The sequence below is a fragment of the Entelurus aequoreus genome, linkage group LG01 (assembly GCF_033978785.1).
Source record: "Entelurus aequoreus isolate RoL-2023_Sb linkage group LG01, RoL_Eaeq_v1.1, whole genome shotgun sequence".
Taxonomy (NCBI): domain Eukaryota; kingdom Metazoa; phylum Chordata; class Actinopteri; order Syngnathiformes; family Syngnathidae; genus Entelurus; species Entelurus aequoreus.
In genome coordinates, this window is record NC_084731.1 from 15265862 (window position 1) to 15272908 (window position 7047).

The window sequence follows — 7047 nt, forward strand, 5'->3', positions numbered from 1 at the left end:
GTGTGTGTGTGTGGTGGTGTGCCATGACACACAATGTGTGTGTTCCTTTGCAGATGTTTGCATCTGGATGTAAAACCAAAGGCAGATGGTAGTGCAGCCAGAACCAAACCTCAGCAAAACATATTCCTGGATGGATCCCCCGTTTTTTGTACTTTCTCTTTGTTTCACGTTGCCATTCCTGAGATAAACAACACTTTTCTGTCCATTATCTCTGCCTCAACACTCACTCAAGCCTTCAATCCTCTCCGTCTTTTGTCCTCTCGTCTTTCAACAGCTCCTGCTTATTTCTGTCTTGCCAGCAAAACAAAGGGAGAAAAAATGTTGAAATCCTGGCTCAGCTCCTCCTCAAAGCACACTGGCCCATGAAGGAAAGTGAAATGGAGGAAGGAACACATTGAAGACGGCCTGACACCAGCACACCTGACCACTTGTCAGTTGAACATCTAGACTCCAAACATCCCAGAACAAGCTAGTCAGGTTACTTCTAGACCTCCACCCAAGATCACACATCACTCTAACCCACTTCTCCAAAGTGGGCTGGCTCAGGGTGGAGGACAGAGTAAAACAACTTGCACTGAGCCTGGTCTATAAAATCCGCTACTGTACTGTGCAATCTACTAATAAAAGCTTCAATCGATCAATTAATCAAATGAAGAAGAAGGCTCGTGTTGCACCATGAGGAGCTGGAAGAGATGATGTTTGAGGAGCTGGAAGAGATGATGTTTGAAGAGCTGGAAGAGATGATGTTTGAGGAGCTGGAAGAGATGATGTTTGAGGAGCTGGAAGAGATGATGTTTGAGGAGCTGGAAGAGATGATGTTTGAGGAGCTGGAAGAGATGATGTTTGAGGAGCAGGAAGAGATGATGTTTGAGGAGCAGAGAGGGAACACAAATAACGTATGCCTGTAAACAAATGCAGATGTTTTCAAATGAGCTTCATAGCCTGCTTTACAGATGTTTATGGCACCTGCAGTCATTGGCTCTAAATGTACGTGTGTGTGTGTGTGTGTGTCTGTGTCTGTGTGTGTCTATGTGCATACCAGGTGTGTTAGTTATGATGCAAGGTTTTGTGTAAACCTAGTGTGTGTGTGTGTGTGTGTGTGTGTTCCAAGTGTGTTAGTTACGATGCAAGGTTGTGTGTAAACCTAGTGTGTGTTTGGGTGTGTCTGTGTGCGTACCAGGTGTGTTAGTTATGATGCAAGGTTGTGTGTAAACCTAGTGTATGTGTGTGTCTATGTGCATACCAGGTGTGCTAGTTATGATGCAAGGTTGTGTGTGTGTGTGTGTGTGTGTGTGTTTGTGTTTGTGTGTGTGTGTTCCAAGTGTGTTAGTTATGATGCAAGGTTGTGTGTAAACCTAGTGTGTGTGTGTGTGTGTGTGTGTGTGTGTGTGTGTGTGTGTGTGTGTGTGTGTGTGTGTGTTCCGAGTGTGTTAGTTACGATGCAAGGTTGTGTGTAAACCTAGTGTGTGTTTGTGTGTGTCTGTGTGCATACCAGGTGTGCTAGTTATGATGCAAGGTTGTGTGTGTGTGTGTGTGTGTGTGTGTGTGTGTGTGTGTGTGTGTGTGTGTGTGTGTGTGTGTGTGTGTGTGTGTGTGTGTGTGTGTGTGTGTGTGTGTGTGTGTGTGTGTGTGTGTGTGTGTGTGCTGCTTCTGGTTACTAAGGGCAGGCACATCAACACAATCCTACTACTATATCAACACAATGTTGTGTGTGTCTGTCCATCTAGAGACACACAGTTTCACAAAGGCCTCCAAAATACAACAACACACTCCATTATGTTGGCATAGCAATCAACAAATTACGTGTGTGTGTGTGTGTGTGTGTGTGTGTGTGTGTGTGTGTTAGTTATGATGCAAGGTTGTGTGTAAACCTAGTGTGTGTGTGTGTGTGTGTGTGTGTGTGTGTGTGTGCATACCAAGTGTGTTAGTTATGATGCAAGGTTGTGTGTAAACCTAGTGTGTGTGTGTGTGTGTGTGCATACCAAGTGTGTTAGTTATGATGCAAGGTTGTGTGTAAACCTATCAATCAATCAATCAGTGTGTGTGTGTGTGTGTGTGTGTGTGTCTGTGTGCATACAAGGTGTGTTAGTTATGATGTAAGGTTGTGTGTAAACCTAGTGTGTGTGAGTGTGTGTGTGTTGTGCTGCTTCTGGTTACTAAGGGCAGGCACATTCCTGACATGAACACAATCCTACTACTATGTCAACACAACTATGTGTGTGTCTGTCCATGTAAAGACACACAGTTTCACACAGGCCTCCAAAATACAACAACACACTCCATTATGTTGACATAGCAATCAACAAATTACGTGTGTGTGTGTGTGTGTGTGTGTGTGTGTGTGTGTGTGTGTGTGTGTGTGTGTGTGTGTGTGTGTGTGTGTGTGTGTGTGTGTGTGTGTGTGTGTGTGTGTGGTGTTACAAGAGTGTGTCGCAGGGACCTGGCGTAAAATAAATTGGGTTTGAGTCAAAAACAGCATGACTTGTACGTTTGTGTTGTGGTACTTGGTGTGTACATCTGCTGGGGTCTGAGTTTGTCATATTTGTGTTGTGGTACTTGATGTGTACATCTGCTGGGGTCTGAGTTTGTCATATTTGTGTTGTGGTACTTGATGTGTACATCTGCTGGGGTCTGAGTTTGTCATATTTGTGTTGTGGTACTTGATGTGTACATCTGCTGGGGTCTGATTTGTTTGTCATATTTGTGTTGTGGTACTTGGTGTGTACATCTGCTGGGGTCTGATTTGTTTGTCATATTTGTGTTGTGGTACTTGGTGTGTACATCTGCTGGGGTCTGAGATGTTTGTCGTATTTGTGTTGTGGTACATGGTGTGTACATCTGCTGGGGCCTGAGATGTTTGTCATATTTGTGTTGTGGTACATGGTGTGTACATCTGCTGGGGTCTGAGATGTTTGTCGTATTTGTGTTGTGGTACATGGTGTGTACATCTGCTGGGGTCTGAGTTGTTTGTCATATTTGTGTAGTGGTACTTGGTGTGTACATCTGCTGGGGTCTGAGATGTTTGTCATATTTGTGTTGTGGTACTTGGTGTGTACATCTGCTGGGGTCTGAGATGTTTGTCGTATTTGTGTTGTGGTACTTGGTGTGTACATCTGCTGGGGTCTGAGATGTTTGTCATATTTGTGTTGTGGTACTTGGTGTGTACATCTGCTGGGGTCTGAGTTTGTCATATTTGTGTTGTGGTACTTGGTGTGTACATCTGCTGGGGTCTGAGTTGTTTGTCATATTTGTGTTGGGGTACTTGGTGTGTACATCTGCTGGGGTCTGAGTTGTTTGTCGTATTTGTGTTGCTCCCTTTTTCTTGGCACGGGGCTAATTGGAGGTCCTTCTGCGGCAGTTGGACAGAGACCTCCTGATGGATAAGGTTGGAGTTGCTGATGCTCCAAATGTGGACGGGGAGATGGGCTGGGTGGAAGTTTCTGTTGGGCATTGAACTTGGAATACTGGAGACAAGTGGCAGCCCTAATTGTGCAGCACAGGTGAGGCACAAGCCTGGAGGGGAACCAGAGGAAAGTCCCTTGATGTCTTGCTTGGAATATGTGATTCAACTAAAGTACGAGACCAAAACAAGGACTGGGATGTCAGCCATAAGCAGGAAGTAAAGATTGGTGACACAGTGCCCAAACTACGGGTTAAATGCCACCTGATGGCCCACCTGGAGCGATCTATTCATATTAGCGACCTGATAGCTGCATTATTGTCAGCATGTATTTATGTGACACAATCCAAACAACCTTCCCTAGTCATGGTCCAAGGGAAAAAAACATCAACCAGCACAAACATGGTCACACATAACACAACATTTGAGCTTTGTGGATATTCTAAAAAAAATGGTCCAATCAACATAGAAACAAATAAATAAATGTAAATCACACCCATTCATTACAAGGGATGATGGGAAAAATGCAAAACACTCTCCACACGTATCCATGTTTGGCACATTTTAGCTGCTTGATATTGCTGGTTGATTAAAAAAACGTAAGGATTTCAACTATCACATACTCTTAAAAAACAATCATAATAATTCTTAATTATATATCCATTATATTATTATGGGCAGCACGGTGGAACAGGGGTTAGTGCATGTGCCTCACAATACGAAGGTCCTGGGTTCAATCCTGGGCTCGGGATCTTTCTGTGTGGAGTTTGCATGTTATCCCCATGACGGCGTGGGTTCCCCCCCCGGGTACTCCGGCTTCCTCCCACCTCCAAAGACATGCACCTGGGGATAGGCCCCTCCCACCTCCAAAGACATGCACCTGGGGATAGGTTGATTGGCAACACTAAATTGGCCCTAGTGTGCTGTGTTGGCCCTGTGATGAGGTGGTGACTTGTCCAGGGTGTACCCGGCATTCCGCCCGAATGCAACTGAGATAGGCTCCAGCACTCCCCGTGACCCCGAAAGGGACAAGCGGTAGAAAATGGATGGATGGATAGATGTATTAAACTACGGTATAAATATATATATATATGTATGTATGTACTGTATGTAGACTGTATTTATGTTATTCACATGTGAATAATGCTGTATAATAGACTGTATGTATATTATTTACATGTGAATTATGCAGTATAATAGACTGTATTTATATTATTCACATGTGAATAATGCTGTATAATAGACTGTATTTATGTTATTCACATGTGAATAATGCTGTATAATAGACTGTATTGATAATGTTCATATGTGAATAATGCTGTATAATAGACTGTATTTATGTTATTCACATGTGAATAATGCTGTATAATAGACTGTATTTATATTGTTCACATGTGAATAATGCTGTATAATAGACTGTATTTATGTTATTCACATGTGAATAATGTTGTATAATAGACTGTATTTATGTTATTCACATGTGAATAATGCTGTATAATAGACTGTATTTATATTGTTCACATGTGAATAATGCTGTATAATAGACTGTATTTATGTTATTCACATGTGAATAATGCTGTATAATAGACTGTATTTATATTGTTCACATGTGAATAATGATGTATAATACACTGTATTTATGTTATTCACATGTGAATAATGCTGTATAATAATAGACTGTATTTATATTATTCACATGTAAAAAATACCTAAGTGTTTATTGTCTATTGTGAGCGAACTGTGGTGCTGAATTTCCCCCAGGGATCAATAAAGTACTTTCTATTCTATTATATTCTATGTATATATATATATATTTCTATACCACAGTAATATTGTACCGTGAGATGTTGATACTGCTACATCCCCATTATGTAACGTCCATCCCATGCCTCATTGCTGAGCTTGTGTATTCAAACACGTCTTTACATTCGTATACCCGATTCCTTCAAGCGTTTCCCGCCCTTACACGGCTCTCCAAGTGTGCGGTATTGGTCCGAAGAGACACTCTTGGCAGAACTCCACTGGATACAAGGAGCCAAAAGAGTGGGGAGGAGGTTTTGTTTGAGTTGTGCTTGTTTGTTTGGTTTAGTTAGCAAGAGACCGAGCTAGTCCAGGTAATAGGGACTGCGAGGAAAGTAGAACAAGCTGCTATAGAAAAAGAGAATAACAGACAGAGAAAGAGAACAACAGTCCCAAGGTCTTCCTACCAAGGCCGTTTTCTACCCAGTACTTAGCAAGGATGGAAGAACCTGAGAGCCTTGACCTCAACTCAATAAAACATGATTGGATGAATTAGAACAGAGTCTGTAGTCAGAAGAAGAAGAAAAGTGTAAAAACAACATTCCAGTAAAGACATCATTTTGTCCTTCTTGACATCAAATGTTATAATGAGGTGTTTGCTCAGCATCTTCCTCTTTCCAGAAATGTGCTCATTTCCCTAAATCACCACAAAACGCATGCATCAAACACGACTTAAGAGAACTCATCTGCATGTCGCCTGCTTGCAGCATTTCATCCGTTGGCACAGACAGAGCCAGGAATGTGAGGAATGAGGTAGGAGGTCTTGTGGGTCCTCACCCAGAACATAAACACCACACACAAGTCATGACGGCCAGCGGGTAAGACACAAGCACCGAAATCACAAATGTCTACACGTACTTTGACAGTAAAGCCTACCATGCTCTGATGAAAAGCTGTTCAATAATGAAGTAGATCTCCATCTTACATATTCTATTTACAGGCTGTAAACTTTAGGGCTGTGGATCTTTGGCCATCACTCGATTTGATTCGATTCTTGGGGGCAACGATTCGATTCAGAATTGATTCAAAAATGATTCCGTCCATCAGTCCATTGTCTACCACTTTGGTAATAACATTGGGTGCCGGCTCTATGATTGATTCCATTCTTCACTAAAATAGACAAACAGCTTTGATAAATGCTTGTATTTATTATATTTACAGAAAATATGGGCATTGGCATCAAAAATATCATTGGCTGAACACACTTTTTTTTTTTTAAATGATTTTGATTGTTTAGAATTGATTAAGAATTGTGACAAATAATAGTTAATTTTTTTAAACTTGCTGTGTGACACAAACACTACATGACATTAAGGTGTCCAAAAAAAAAAAAAAATATATATATATATATATATATATATATATATATATATATATATATATATATATATATATATATATATATATATATATATATATATAATCGCAATTCTTATTTGTAACGATTCTTAATTGATAAAAAAATATATAATTTAAATACAAAAAGAAAAACGTTTAGTTTTTTTCCAATCTGTTCTGTCCAACCACTTATGCTACACATATTGTAGATGTAGATTATCTATGTCTGCTGCACTTTAAAAAAGAGAATTGTTGGATCATTCTTATTTGTATTTGACTTTATTTAATGTTTGGCTAGAATATCATTAAAGAAAACCAGTTTTATTTGAAGTAATATAGAAATTGATCAGAGCTTAATGGGGTAATGTAGTTCATCATAGAACTGGCATCCAACGTTATTAAAAAAAAGTATAGATTTTTTTTAAATCGATTCTGCATCAAATCGTTACCCAAAGAACCGAATCGAATCATGTGACTTACATCCCTACGAGCCACAACGACACGTCACT